The following is a 16,435-nucleotide window of genomic DNA, read 5'->3' as shown; positions in this document are numbered from 1 at the left end:
GTACAGGTCTCCGTGGGAAAAAGAGAACGAATGACCTTGAGTTCAGCAGCGGAAATGAGGTCTTCCCAAATAAGAGGGTCTGGATGCCAAAAGGACGGAGTCAGGTCCCAAGCACCGCCGTAGCCTCCTTCACAACCTCATGCGGAGCATGAGCTGCGACATACAGAACTCTCTCTCCTTCCTCCCCAGAACGGCCTGTGCTCACACCTGCCCCATCGAGACGCACAAGCGATGTGCTCTGGAAACCCTCAGGCAGGAGTGACTTAGCCACCTGCAAGGCCCCTGCTAGTCTGCCGGGTGAAAAGGCACAGCACCCCGCGCGAGAGCTCATCAAACGTAATCACGCTCACCCTTCTCCCAAACGGCCGCGTAAACTTTTTAGGAGTGGCCTCGAAGCACTTCAACTGTGTAAAGGGCTGTCTTTGCTTATCGAGTTGAGCTGCAGAGGACAGAGAGCAAGGGCTGCAGAATGGGGGTGATGTTGTCCACCACCCCCACATAGGTCTGCTACCGACACTGAGAACGATACGGTGCTGGTGGACAGGCCTGGGGATGAACACTCAGGCCCAGAGCAGCAGGTGGCTGGGTGGCTGGGGGCGTAGGAACCAAGTCTCTGAAGACAGGCGCTTCAGCCTAAAGGGCAAAGCTCTGGGAATTGTGATGACTTCTTCGTACAATTCCCTGGGAATTGTGAAGCCCTGTCCTATGACAGAGGGAATTTGCTTTCTATGTGTCATTCCAAAACACAGAGCCGGGCCCAACACCCAGCATGTGAGCACATTTTAATCCACCTGAAGGACACACTTTCTAATCGCACTGACCCAAGATGGAGTCAGCAGGCCGCTGGCCACCTCTTAAGCTCCAGCAGAGACTAGTGACCGTGATTTGAGTCTTACTAAGTGACATTTCACAGTGAGAAACACGCTGGTCTGAGAGTGAGGGAAAAGAGCAAAGAAAAGTGTCAAGTGTCTGCAGGACGGGTTCAGACCCTGTGTCTAGCAAATTATTCTCTCAAGTCTCCTCTTTCCATATTTATATCCTATTCATTATGTAAATGAGTCTTGGAGAATTTTAAGATTCATCATGAGGAATTATTTCCTACACAGTACGGGGATTCGCTTTGTATTCTAAAACAAAATCAAGACTCAAATAAATACAGATTCTGGTCTTTTGAATCCTGTGGGGAAGTGGGTAGAAGAAAAAGTCGTAGAAATCCGTGAGTTTGAAACAGAAAAGACTCCAGAAGGCCACGAAGGGCCCTTTGGCCGCGCGCATCCCCACTCCGTCCTGTAGGTGGCAGCATTTGTTTATGGCTGTCGCATCCATTTTCAATGGCGGCCGGAGGGCAACCGTATTGGGTTTGAGTTCAGCTGCTTCAATTTTCAGAACATCCGGCATAATCGATTAAAATTTTAATATCATTAGGTAACTGACTTTGCTGGGAAAAAAACAAAAACAAACAAAAAAACAACAACATAGAAGTCGGTTCTGCCCGACCAAAGAAGCGGCCTATTGATTACGTACAAGGTCATAGCTCAGACTTACCATCGCATTTTTTACATTGACCACCTATCGAACCCTCTATTTTTTGTCGAAATCTACATGAATGCAAGACAGGCTGTTGTCTACCGTTGTTTCATCATTCTCGGGTAGATTTTTAGAAAGAAACCAACGAAGAAGTTAGCTAATGCTAATCCAGGGAAAATTCAGAAAGGCTGGGTCTACAGCTTAAACCAGGAAATTCAGCAACGTATTAAAAAAAGGTATTAAAAAAAAAAAAAGCAGATGTGCCTTGAAACTCACCAAACGTTCAGCTCCCCATGCTGTGAGTGTCTGTTAATTTATTCACGGGAAGCCCACAGTAGGCCAAAGAACAGAGGGCTAGGGAGGCTCCACTTGCTACAACGTTCAGCCTTTTGCAAAACTGAAAATACACAGTTGTGTTAAGATCCTTTAGGGCCAACATTTCCAACCAGTGGATCGGGATCAGTCTGCAGATCCCCTAGCTCCCCTGGCGAGGGTGGCCACATCAGGGCTGCCCCAACCCCCTCGCCCTCAGGATCCCAGTTGGAAAAAAGGACACCTCGGAGGTACATCCCAGAGGCCCGTCCTGAGCAGACTTTCCAGCCCTAGCCCTCCGCACCCTACCCACCCCCCCCCCCCCATGCCCAGAGTCTCAATCCTTTGGGAAAAGAAGACAGGTTCCACATCTGGGAGAGGTCGCTCTTGCTCCTCCTGCTCTGGGGTTAGAAAGCCCCACTCTTTGGGGAATTTCCAAACCGTATTGTTTGTTTGATTTCCTGAAAGCTGCCTACCACCCCTAAAAACCAAAAGCTGTTTTGCATAGTTGGGTTTTTTTCCCCCTTTAATTAAAGAAAAATTGAGTTTTGTTTTTAAAATTTCACAGCTTACCTAGACATAACTGGATACCAGGGTAGCATAAGGCCAGGTTTAGGAGTGACTTCTTTCAAAATTTGATAAATGTTTTAAAAAGGAAGGGAGATAAAGACATCCAGTATTTTAAAACGCATCCTTTCAGAATACTAACTAATGCTTATATAGTACTTGAAATACATTATAGAAAAATTGTAAGGTTTTCACTGAAAACATTGGTTCTATAGTCAGGTTCCTCAGTGTGCAGCATTGGGAATGTTACTGTATTACTTTGAAGGGCTGCCTAGCCACAGGCTGTGTGGTTTTAACAGCAGAACCTGATACTCTTCTTTCTGTTTTCTAGTTCTGGAGGCTAGAAGTCCAAGGTCAAGGTGTCAGCAGGGGTGATTTCTCCTGCGGCTCCCTCCTTGCCATGCAGATGGCCACATTGTCCCGGTGTCTTCACCTGGGCCTCCCTATGTGTGTTTGTGTCCTCATTTCTTCTTCTTATGAAGACTTCGGTCATACGGGGTTGGGGTCCACCCTAATGACCTCAATTCGATGTAATCACCTCTTTAAAGACCCTATGTCCAAATTCAGTCACATTCTTAGGACTTCAACCTGTGAGGGGCACAATACCACCCTCAACAGTTACCCGACCTTTTGAGCCTCAGTTTACTCATGTTTAAAAGAGAAGGTAATCGGGGCGCCTGGGTGGCACAGTCGGTTAAGCGTACAACTTCAGCCAGGTCACGATCTCGCAGTCCGTGAGTTCGAGCCCCGCGTCAGGCTCTGGGCTGATGGCTCGGAGCCTGGAGCCTGTTTCGGATTCTGTGTCTCCCTCTCTCTCTGCCCCTCCCCCGTTCATGCTCTGTCTCTCTCTGTCCCAAAAAATAAATAAACGTTGAAAAAAAATTAAAAAAATATATAAAAATAAAAATAAAAAAAAAATAAAAGAGAAGGTAATCGTCACATCCTCTGAGTTTTCCTGAGGATAAACCGTTACAATGTTGTAAAGCACTTAGCAGTGTATAGAGTTTAGGGAATATTAGCTGTGGTCTCTGCCATCATCATCAACAAAGTAACAAACAGGACAATAGACATGTGCCCGCCCAGCATCCATGAAAATGCCCTGCAGCTCTGACTCAGAAATTCAGTGGTGGGAGGGACCGGCAAAGGGAAAAAGAGGGAAAACATGATTCCACACCCTCCCACTCCAGATACCCAGATGTCTCAGAGCAGAGGCTGGCTGGAGCCACCAGCAATTCTGGCAAAAGGCCATTCACAAGTCTGACTTCTAGGACCAAACCAAATTCAGGATGAAGGCGAGGAAAGAGAGATGCATTTTCCTTCCCCGAGACAAGCGCCTGGCCTCACACAGTGGGCCCGAGGCTGCTGTCTCCCTCCAGAGCTGGTGGTCGAGCGGAGAAGAACAATGGCCAGACGACCGAGAACCCCACTGCTCCCGGGCACTTTGTCTGGGACCAAGTTTTACATTCAGACCTCTCCTGGCAGAGACAAAGGCTGGCCTGTCTGTCCCTGTTTCTCCAGGGAAAACAGCAGGGCCATTAACCCAGCCACCTCAGGAGATGTGACACCTGATGGTGGCTTTGCAGTGAGCTTTTCAAACGGCGCTGCAAGGTAGCCTAAAAAAGCCAAGCGAGGTAGATAAATGCAGTGATTTCTTGCCGGGTGGGGAAGGGGCCCACGAAAGAACAACGAGCATGTGTGTTCCGGGGAGAAAGTACCAGAAGAGCAGCTGAGTGCCTCACTATTTTCTCCTTCACCACACCTTCTCACCACTGCTTGTTGTTAAATTATGACACACGGTGCTAAAGAGACTGTCTACAGATTTAACGTTGGCATTACCTTCATGCAGTAATCCTTTGAATCCCATTTGCTGTAAATTTCTGCAGGGTGACATAAAAGTGATCTTTTTTTTTTTTCCTGAGCACCTTATAATGAGCTACTTTTTCCAATATTTGGGAACAACTTGCAGAAGGCACAGTTGTTGAACCCACGAACTCATCTCATTTGGCCTGGGTTCTGGAAGAATGCTGTAGTTACAGAGGCCGGAGCACAAATCATCACGCTATCCACTCTTTTGAAAAGCGCTAATGCACAGTGGCTCCAGTCACATGATTCTTCCCACACAAACAACTCAAACCATCACCTGATACAAGGAAAGTATTTGTATGTGGCTCCATATGCCAATTCCAACAGGGTTAGTCTTTTTTTTCCATTACATCAGCACACTTCATCAAGTTGTCTATGGTTGCCATATATATAATAAGGTATAAATAGAAGAAAACTACGTTCTCTGCACCCGATAAAAGGTTTTCGAGATTCCACATGAAGAAAAGAAAAGGAGAGAAGTCAAATGTTTGGGACTGGGAGTGTCCCAAACACTCCTTCCCACTGTGCAGCGAGAGCCAAGGCATTTCTTTCTCCCCGTCTTATACTGCGGGGGATGAGTCTTCTTCGTGCCTCTCCTTCTGTGGTCATAATTCCTGCCGTGGCTCAGCTCCCACTGAATCACCCTGCCTACAAGCCTCAGCAGTACTGTTGGGGCAGGCAAACTCATGGCCTCCGAAAGATGTCCATGCCCCAATTCACAAAAATGGTGGGAATGTTCTCATGCGTGGCAAGGGGGAATTAAGGTTGTAGGTGGAATGAAGGTTGTGCATCAGCTGACCTCAGAATAGGGAGATTATCCTGGGTTATCGTGAATTAAGGGCAAAAGTATTTCAATGTGGGAGAGGTGGCAGGAGCGTCAGTCAGTGTCAGAGCGAGGTAACATGAGAAACCTCGACCGGCCACTGCTGACCTTGAAGATGGAGGAAAGGAGCCAGTAGCCAAGGAATGTGGGCAGCCTCTGAAAGCTGGCAACGCAAGAAAACAGATTCTCCCCTAGAGTCTCCGGAAAGGAACACGGCCCTGCTAACACCTTGATTTCAGCCCGGGGACACCCATTTTGGACATCTGACTTCCAGACCTATAAGATAAGATAAGATAAGATAAGATAAGATAAGATAAGATAAGATAAGATAAGAAATTTGTGGGATGGGAAAGGATACACCACCTCTTCCTCATGGCCTTCTAGAACTAGAGGAGGAAGTGGCATCTTGCTGTACCTGATTGCTAGGTCTGCCCACCGTCCTTGATTGACTCTCAGACCGTTCATCACATGCATAACCCACATATCTTTTTTTTTTTATTGTTTTTGTTTATTTTTGAGACAGAGAGAGACAGAGCATGAGCAGGGGGAGGGACAGAGGCAGAGGGAGACCCAGAATCCGAAGCAGGCTCCAGGCTCCGAGCTGTCAGCACAGAGCCCGACGCGGGGCTCGAACTCATGGACTGTGAGATCATGACCTGAGTCGGATGCTCAGCCGACTGAGCCACCCAGGCACCCTGCATAACCCACGTATCTAGTTGCCCAACTGGACTGTGACCAACACACGTACCATAAATGCAAACGGGTATTTAATTTAAAAAAAAATGGTAAGAGACAAAAATGCTAGCCAGTAAGTTACTTACCTCTACAACACAGAGACCGCAATTTCTAAATATAATTTTCTAATGCTTTTTCCAGTTGAAGACTCTTTACCCTTGAGTTAAATATTGTATGCTTGGCATCTCTACTCAGTCAAAAGAACGTACCCACAACAACAAAGACCTCACGCTGAAGGATTTTCTTCCTAAAACCGAAAGCTTGCACATTTTACTTCAATGTCTTGCCAGATCTGCCCAAACCTGCTCTAAATAACCGTGCCATCAAAAACTCACCTCGCAAGTTTTCACCATGGCATTTTTCCCTGTTCGGATTTCATAGGAATATTAATAAGGCAATCTTCCGGCCATTTTTGGCAAATGCAATATTAGGCATTATTGCATTCCTCTCCTAGGAGGACCTAGGCCTTCTAGACAGGGAGTGTTTTAAATGAAGTTAGTTTAGATATTCAGGAAAAGCTGAAGTGTTGGAACTCAGTTTCTTCTTCGTAGCTCATTTAAAGGACATTATTTTGTTTGAGAAAAAGAAAAATCCCCAATTACAATGAAATTGTCCACCTAAGGGGGAGAAATCCCCTCCCTCATTCCTGTCCACACAACTGCTCTGTTGTCGAACGTACAAGAGCCTTTCAGGACCCTGGCCCAACACATAGTGGCTTGATTCCCTGGTACTGCAGTAACAAATTCCACAAGCTTAGTGGCTTAAATCAACACAGTTATTATCTTACAGCTCTGGAGAAAAGCAAAATGAGTCTTCTAGGGCTAACGTCAAGGAGCCAGCAGAACTAGTTATTTCTGGAGACTCCAGGGAAAAACCTGTTCCTTCTCTATTTCACCTTCTAGACACTGCTGATATCCTTTGGTTCATGGTCATATCACTTCAGTATGCTTCCCAGGGCCTCATCCTCTGCCTCTGATTCCTCCTACTTCCCTCTTCTAAGGTCCCTTGTGACTGCCTTGAGCCCACCTGGAAATTTCAGGCCATTTGCCACGTCAAGATCCTTAACTTAATCACATTTGCAAAGTCCCTTTTGCCGTATAAGATAATAGTCACAGGTGCTGGGGATTAAGATATGGACATGTTTGGGGGGTCGTTTTTCAGCTTTCCACAGTCCACCCTCTGGCCCTCAAAGATTCACACGTATCCCACATGCAAACTGCCATCACCACCCTCCCAAGGTCCCCCGAGGTCTTAACGCATTTCAAGTCCAAACTCTCATCCAAGTCTCACTGGCTCCAACCCCTGAATCTCATCTAAATCATCCAAATCAGGTATAGGTGAGTCTCTGCATGTAACCCATCCAGCAGCACAATTCCTCTCTTTCTGTCGACTTGTGAAATTAGAAAGCAAGTTATACATCCCAAACCAAGATGAGCCGTGCTTAGGCTAACAGTTACAGACACTGCCCTTTAAAAGCGATGACAACAAAAGGGCAAAAGAAGTCTTTGGTCCCACCAATGTTCAAATGCAACAAGGCAAAGCCCGTTACATTTGAGGACCTGGGAGCGATCCTCTGTGGTTCCTGGTCCACAGCTCCACCCCTGAAATCATCCCTTTTCTTGGAGGACAGCACATGTTCGCAGCAGAGTTCTTCTGTCAGCCTGGCTCCTACCTGTGGAATCTGGGCAGTCCCCCACCTTCTTCCTTCCACCCGGCCTCTCTGTGTCTCTTTCAGTCCAAGCTGGCACTGTTTCTGCTCGTATAACATTCTCAAAACCCTACAAGCTATCATGCAGCCTGCCACAGACAGCATTGACAGGGCAATCAGCGAAGAGAAGTAGGCGTGACTTCTAGAGGCTGGAGTAGGCTATTGATGTACGCAGAACACAACCATTCAAGGCTCTTCAGTGTGGGGTTAAGGCATGTCAGGTCTTTAAATCTCAAGACATAGGGGCACCTGTGTGGCTCAGTCAGTTGGGCGTCTGACTCTTTTTTTGAATGTTTATTTATTTCTGAGAGAGAGAGAGAGAGAGAGAGAGAGAGAGAATGAGTGGGAGAGGGGCAGGGGACGGGGGAAGACACAGAATCTGAAACAGGTTCCAGGCTCTGAGCTGTCAGCACAGCGCCCGACAAGGGGCTCGCACTCACGAACTGTGAGATCATGACCCGAGCCAAAGTCAGACGCTTAACCGACTGAGCCACCCAGGTGCCCCGAGCGTCTGACTCTTGATTTTGGCTCAGGTCATAATCCTAGGATCATGGAGTCGAGCCCCACATCGGGCTCCATGGGGAGCATGGAGCCCGCTTAAAGATTCTGTCTCTCTCTCTCCCTCCGCTCCTCTCCCCAGCTCGTGCGCTCTCTCTCTCTCTCAAATCAATCAATCATTCAATCTCAAGTTATACACTAGAACACATAATCTAAAAGACCTTTCGACTGTGATATATTTCCTTAGCAGAAAAAATCAGAATGCATGCTCAAAAATAAAACCGTGCTGCCCAGAGTATGCTAATGACCAACAGAGAATAATCAAAACGGGAGTGGGGTGTTCAAATTACAGCAGGAAGTATTAGGGAGAACTTGCTTGTAGGAAGCCAAAAACTAGTGTCAGGCTGGTAAACAAAGCCACGAACCTACTTGCTGGGAGCTTCTTAATAACTGCTTCCAAAAGAAGTGACATCAAGGACATTATTTCCTGAGCTCAAGTCCCCATTGCTGGCAATACGGACGCTGTAGAAGTGATGATCAAACCATCCATTCATTTGCTAGCCACTGACCCAGCAACAGGGAGAAAGGGAACCAGCGAGAGACTCAGGCACACGTGTGGCAGCAAAGCATCCCACAGGTATGATCTGGCACTAAGGGTAGGACAGCCACAGTATGTGATCCACGTATGTCTTGGAACCCCCCCCCCCCCCCCCGCCCATGCCATTTTTGGCTAACCTCAGAATCTGATGGACTTTCTCCCATAGGAATGTATCATACATTTCAGTAAACCATTTGTTAGATGGAGTACAAATTAGAGACAAATAGAGTGACCCATCTCATTCTGCCTTTCCATCTGATTTCCACAATTCTAATTTAATCACATTACAGAACTGGATGAATTTCTAACAGTGATAAATAGGCCCATTAGTGATCATGAAAATGCAAGTTGGAGCCACAATGAGATATCATGTGAAACTCACCACATTGGCAAATATTTGAAAGGCTGACCATAGCAAGTTTTGCCTGGGATGAGAAGCAGTGGGAATTCTGGACGGGCCAGGGTGGCTCGCACAGGGGTTTCAGGTGGAAGGGAGGGGGAGATTATAATTTAATTCCACTACTTTGGAGAATTGGTAAAAATTAAAAAGTGATCCTGCACATGCCAGCAATCCCACTCTGAGGTAGATACACTAAGTTAACCAACCCTTGCACAAAAGCCCTTTTTTAAGGCAATAATTCCATCTATTGTCAGGAAAATCAATAAATACGTTACTGTATACTCATACAATGGAATACTATACAGCAGTGAACATAGAGAAATTATAGTTACATGCTTCAACATGGATGAATCTTTTTTTTTAATTTTTTTTAATGTTTATTTATGTTTGAGACAGAGAGAGACAGAGCATGAGCAGGGTAGGGACAGAGAGAGAGGGAGACACAGAATCCGAAGCAGGCTCCAGGCTCCGAGCCGTCAGCACAGAGCCCGGTGCAGGGCTCGAACTCACGGACCGTGAGATCATGACCTGAGCCGAAGTCAGAGGCTCAACCAACTTAGCCACCCAGGCAACCCAACATGGATGAATCTTAGTAGCTTAATATCTAGTGAAATAAGCAAGTCATAGAAAAATGTATACCTCCGGTCTGATACCATTTAATAAAGTTCAAATCAAGCAACACATTATAGAACCCTGGCATATGTAATAATTCTGCAAAGAAAAGGAAGATAACGAAAACAAACCAAGTATCAAGATATTGATCAGCTGGAGGCAAAGAATGGGATGAGGGAGGTTTCTCGGGGAACTTCAAAGGTTTCAGGCTATATTTCTTTAGTCAAATGCTGAGTTCATTTTATTAAGAGGAGTAAGTTTTATATGTTGCAAATTTTTAAGTATAACCAGGATATAATTTTAGAATTCTCCCACTGTCCTTTAAAAATTATGGGGGAGCCCTCCCACCACTGGAAAAAAGACTCCAATAGGCCCCATGACTTTGCTTATCATTCTTCTTTTTTTTTTTAAGTTTTTTGTTATTTATTTACTTTGAGAGAGACAAAATGAGAAAGCACAAGTGGGTGAGGGACAGGGAAAGAGGGAGAACCTGCTGTCAGTGCAGAGCCCATGTGGGGCTTGACCCCACGAACTGCGAGATCATGACCTGAGTGGAAATCAAGAGTTGGATGCTTAACCGACTGAGCCACCCAGTTGGTTGGAATGGCTGCCCTTTTGCCTGTCATTCTTACGTAGTAGAAATTCTTACAGTCACCTTACGTGACTCAAATCAGAAATTAGAATGTCTCCATTCTTCACACAGTGCTGAGATCTGTTTCATTTCTTCCAGTGGGGCATTATTATAAGCATTCTGCTCGAGGTCGGCCTCTCCTCTGTCTGATCGCCTCCACTGCCACCCCCAGAGTTCCTACCGAATTCTCCTCTGAGCTGGAACATGAGGGAGTCGGGGAAAGAGAAGCACAATGTTCTAACTTAACCAGGACGATCATAAACTCACTTCAAGCTTTTCGGACACGGCAAATTCGAGAATGGACTCCTTCATGTATCCTCTTGGGGATTCCTGCAAGAACCCAACTGTGACGCTCATGTGGTAGGCCATGCACTTTCTTCTTCCGGCTAATGCCCCCACTCTCCTCCTGGTCTCCTGATGGTTCACTGCACACAGATTCTCTGCTGGCATGCCCTTGCTACCCCAGCACCCAACATGGCTCTGGGTTGGCTTTCCTACCAGAGATGCAGTACCTATCTCTTATGCGAAACATATTCATATCCCCTTACTCCAACAAAGCGAGTTCAGGTCAGCCCCACCCCCCTTTGAGCTGCCCCAGAGCATTTCTTTGACTCCGCTCTGTTTCCCTCTCAATTTCTGGAGCTGAAAGGGAGAGGTTAGACAATAAACACATAGAAGGTCCCCACCCTCTCAAAAGTTGTATCTTGGGGGTCTGTTTCTCAATTCACTTTGTTATTTGGTATCTTTATATATTAGTGCCCTAGGCAAATATTCTAACTTAACATCTTTTGACAGGCATTATCAAGTATTTCACTTTTTGCGTGGAAGAGAGCAGCCTTGTATTAGATTATAAAACCTACCTTCATTTGTTTGGGACCCTCAGACCTGGCTTCCTTGGGGTCATGGCCAGTGGTCCTTGTTAGCTGCTTTTCCTCAATAGTGAAATACTAGCACAGCAACTACAATGAGCACACCATAGCTTTGGCCCCATTGATGAAATGGGGGTAATATTACCTGCTTCACTGTGGTGAGCGTTAGATGGATACAGAAGCAAAAGCACCACACAAATATAATCTGTTTTTACTGTTATGATTGACAACCTTGGAGGTTACATTCCAAGAAAAAGACTTTGGAAGGCAGGATCCAGGTCCCTTAAAAAATACGGAACTGGGCAGTGGGGGAGGAATGACATACAATTAAAAGGGCACAGGAATAAAAAATTTCAGATGTTTGATGCTAAAAAATTAATAGTTGTTATATTTGAATAGTATTCTTTAAATGCTAACTTGAAAAACGTAGTGCTTTTTCTGAATAATCTTTAGCTGGTCAAGAAATATTGCTTTTGATTATGGTCTAGGGAGAAGTCACCAGGTAAGACACAGGACACCCAGCGAAATCTGAATTTCAGATAAACAATGAATATTCTTTTAGTATAAGCATGTCCCTTGCAAGATTTGAGACATACTTGTGCAAGCAATTATTCATTGTTTATCTGAAATTCAGATTTCGCTGGGTGTCCTGTATTTTTATATGTTAAATCTGGCAACCCCGGTCTAGGGAGGAAGTTTCTTTCACAAGTTTTATGTTATGCAAATTGAATCTTTTTCAAGTTTTCAAGTCAGCCTTCACGAGATTGAAATGTCACACGCTTTATTCTTACGTTCCGCTTTGTTTCGTTTTCACGAATCTTAGGAAAATATACAACCTCCTAGACTTTTCACAAATACCATGTTGCCACAGGCTTTCGTCTCCTTATACCCAGTCCTGTTATACAGACTGAGGGGGTGTTATTTGTTTGCTTGATATATATTCATAGAGGGGTTAGTAGGTGGCTCAGTCGGTTAAGAACCCAATTATTGATTTCGGCTCAGGTCATGATCTCGCGGTTCAAGAGATAGAGCCCTGCACCGGGCTCTGTGCTGACAGTGTGGAGCCTGCTTGGGATTCTCTCCCTCCCTCTCTCTCTGTGCCCCTCCCACTCCCACTCACACATGCACACTCTCTCTTTCAAAATAAATAAATTTTAATAAAATAAAATAAAATAAAATAAAATAAAATAAATATTCACAGCGTACTGGGGATATGATGATAAGCAAGAACAGACACATTCCTACCCTCATGAAGATTAAGGTCTAAGGAAGGAGACAAATATTAACCAATAGGCACAACCCCATAGACCGGCTTACACAATTTTTGAGAGAGGAGAAGCAATACTTGTTTTTGTTCCACTTCATTACACATCTTGATCTAAACCACACATATTTATTTAAAGGTTATGGATTTCTTCTAATTATACGAGAATAAAACAGTGACATTAGAATTACAGTTGGCAAAACTATGGCGGCAAGAGATTGCTCTCCCCCAAACCATGTGCATCCTGTCTCGTGTTTTCGCAGATCTGATCAGGTTGCTGCCTGATCCCTTTGACCCTCGGTTCATATGGGAGTTCTGACACACTTTTCCGCCCCATTCACTCCCTTTCCCGGCACTTACGGACATCCCTACTTTTTCACTGTTACATGAAAATAAGACCCTTCTGATGTTCTTCCTTAAGATATCCTACACCCTGTTTCCATTCCCGTCCCAATAAATTGAGGCCTTTTTTAATACTTCAATGTCTTGCCTATTTCACCAGCTGCCTGTCTCTTCCCCAACGGCGAGCTTTTGTAGGGACAGTTTTGTACCTTTAGAGCATTATTAGGATCTCCTTGCAACTCGTCTCTTGTATTTCAAGAAACTTTCATTAGCTCTTACATGACACCTTTCAAGACAATCTTTGAGACTCCACCTGCATTTAAAATTTATATACGTTAATATCGTAACTCACCAGTCTCCCCGTATTTCATTATCTTCCCCTAAATCTAGCTTCTCAACCCTGGCACCACTGACACTTTGAGCAAGACAATTTTTGGTTTGGCAGGGAGGGGACTCTGTCCTCGGCACCGTGGGATGTTTGGCAACATCTCTGGCCTCTGCCCCTAGATGCCAGTCGCAGAACTCGGTTGTGAGATCTTCCCGTGTGACAACCAAAAATATCTCCAGATATTGCCAAGTTCCAGGGAGGGGGGAGGGGGCAAATACGTTCCTGGGTGAGAACCACTATGCCACCCCAAAGTCTCTTTTTTTTCCCCACGTGAGGTTGGTTTTCTTCGTATGGAGTATATTATAGGTGACCAGTTGTCCCAGTTCACCTAAGACTGAGAAGTTTCCCAGGAGAGAGAGCTTTAGTGCTAAGATGGACAAAGTACTGGACAGACCAGGATGAATTAGTTATCCTATTGGGTGATACGGTCTTAAATCCTTGCTAGTCCACCAATATCTTTCCTTCATTTAGTCAGATAAATGTTATCTTATGTAGGTATGGAGGCCCCATCTTGTACTAGCTTCTCAGTAGCCTAAGCATATTACTGCCTCATTTTCTAACACAAAGGGGGACAGGTAAAAAGTCTGAGTCTAGTAATGATTGTATTTCCTCTCATAGTGTTCTTACTAGCTGGAAATGTGTAAGATTTTCTCTTTATCCGTAGAGGTTGAAATTTTACCAGAACATACCAAATATACACTTTTATTCTGCTCTCCCCCTCCATCAGTCTTGCCTGAAATTTATTCAGTTCTCTCAAACTGCAGATTTGTATGTTCCTTCTTTCGTGCATTCAATTATTGTCACCCCTCCATCTCAATTTTTTCATCTTCTGGAATTCCTTTAGCCCACATGTCAGGTCTTAGAGCTCTGTGTACTTCAGGTCTCTTATCTTGTCCCTACTGTTTCCATCTCTTAGTAATTTTCTTCTGTGTCTTAAGACATTTCTTCCACTCTGCTTTTCAACAATGACCATTTTCTCCTTCGGGTTATCTACCAATGGCTAGCTTTCTATAACATCATGAGTTTTTCATCTCAAAAATCTTCTCGGTGCTGTTCTTGAATCTCCTCTAGGCTCCTACTTTCATTCAGGTTGGTGTCTGTCTTCCATAGCAGTTCAGTTTTATGAGGGGCCAGGTCTATTTATTTGTTCTCCCTCATTTTGGCCCCGGAACCCTGTCAAGTGTGTTAGTATCCTCCTTTGTGCACTGGGGCTTGAGTTCAACTGTTGGGACTCCTTGACTGATGGAAAGTGCTGTCAAACCTTTTCATGTGGTCCAGTGGTTACTTGGTCCCTGGCAAGACACCAAGAAGATATTTACCTGCTCTCTGGCCTCCTCATACTCACCCATCCTCAAAAAAAAAAAAAAAAAAAAAGGTAGCAAAAGGAACCCACCTGCAACAGACGACCAGTTTACCTTGGACAGTACGGAGAATGTGCCATGTATAATTATCCAATCCAGTGTCCCTTTCCTCTCTGCTATTTATTTTACCTTCATTTATTCTTTCTCTAACACTCCTCCTTTTTTTAAATGTAGATTTGAGTTTCTGTCCTGTGTCATTTTCCTCCTTTCTGAAGAATTTCTTTGAGCATTTCTTACAAGGCAGGTCTTCTGGTGACAAATTCTCTCAATTTTTGATTATCTGAGGAAGTCTTTATTACTCCATCACTTTTGAAGGATATCTCATTGGATACACAATTCTAGGCTTTTTCCTCTCAACATTATACATATTTCACTCTCTCACTTGCATAGTTTCTGAAGAGGAGTCTGCTATAAGTCTCATCTTTGCTACTCTATAAATAAGGTAGACTTATAGCGCCCCACAACCTCAAGCTCCTTTAAAGATTGTCTCTTTGGCTTTGATTCTCTGCAGTTTGAATGTGATATGCCCAGGTGTTGTGTTTTGGTATTGATCCTGCTTGGGCTTCTTTGAGCTTTCTGCCTCTGTGGTTTGGTGTCTATCATTAATTTTAGGAAATTTTCAGTCATTATCGTTTCAATTTTTTTTTTCTGCTCCTCCCTCTTTCTTCTCCTTCTGGCAGTTCTATTATGTATATATCACACCTTTTGTAATTGTCCCATAGTTCTTCCATATTCTCTTTTGTCTTTTTCATTCTCGTTTGTCTTTACATTGTTTTGGAAGTTTCTATTGACATTTCTTCAAGCACACCGATTCTTTGTTCAGCTGCATCCAATCTATCGATGAGCCCATGAAAGGCGTTCTTCATTTCTGTTATAGTTTTGTTTTTTGTTTTTTGTTTTGTCTTTTGGTTTTGGGGTTTTTTTGTTTTGTTTTGTTTTGTTTTGATTGCTGGCCTTCCTTTAGGTTCGTAGAGTGTCCATCTTTCTGATTATATTTTCCATTTGTTCTTGCATTTTGTCCCCTCCTTTTAAGTTTATTTATTTATTTTGAGAGAGAAAGAGAGAGCGGGGGAGGAGCAGAGAGAGAGGGAGAGAGAGAATCAATCCCAAGTAGACTCCATGCTGTCAGTGTAGAGCCCGATGTGGGGCTTGATCACATGAAGCATGAGATCGTGATCTGAGCTGAAATCAAAAGTTGGGTGCTTAACCAACTGAGTTACCCAGGCTCCCCTGTTGTCTCTTTTTTAAGTTAGCGCCCTTGGCCCATTAATCATAGTTGTTTGAAATTCCCAGTCTCATAATGCCAACATATCTGCCATATCTGACTGAGTCCCGTTCTGATGCTTGCTCTGTCTTTTCAAACTATGCTTTTTGTCCTTTAGTATGCCTTGTAATTTTTTGTTGAAAGTTCAGTATGATATCCTGAGGAAAAGAAACCCAGTACCGGTTTTCATGGAGGTTTCTGCTTATGGACTTTCCTCTCGTAAACTGTGATTCTTTGTATCTACCTATCTGTCCCTCCAACCTGAAGGCAGTGGTTTGCCCTCTGACCTCAATTCTCTGACAGATCTAATAAGACTTGTTGATTTTTCATTTGTTTAGCTTTTTTCTTACTGTGAGGATGGTAGTAATGACTTCTAAGCTTTTTACATGGCAGACTGAAAACCAGGAGTCCTCTCTTCTACTTACACTAACTCCCCTCTCTGCAGACCAAGGTGCAATTTGTTTTATTCGCCTCACTTAGGCTCCTTCCACTAGCTCCAGACTCTTGTCAAGCACACAGAGAATAAGTCCTGCATCAACTTCCTCCAACAAAATCAGCCAGAGGTATTGCTGTCTTCATACCCTCTGGTCCTGCATCCCGCCGGCTTTGAGAGGGGGGCACGGATTTGGGAGAGGCCTGGGCACACTTAAGTTGCTGTCGTCTCAGAGCTCTC

This window comes from Felis catus, chromosome F2 (genome assembly GCF_018350175.1).
Source record: "Felis catus isolate Fca126 chromosome F2, F.catus_Fca126_mat1.0, whole genome shotgun sequence".
Lineage (NCBI taxonomy): Eukaryota > Metazoa > Chordata > Mammalia > Carnivora > Felidae > Felis > Felis catus.
The sequence above is the reverse complement of the archived record's forward strand: the minus strand, read 5'-3'. Positions refer to the sequence as shown.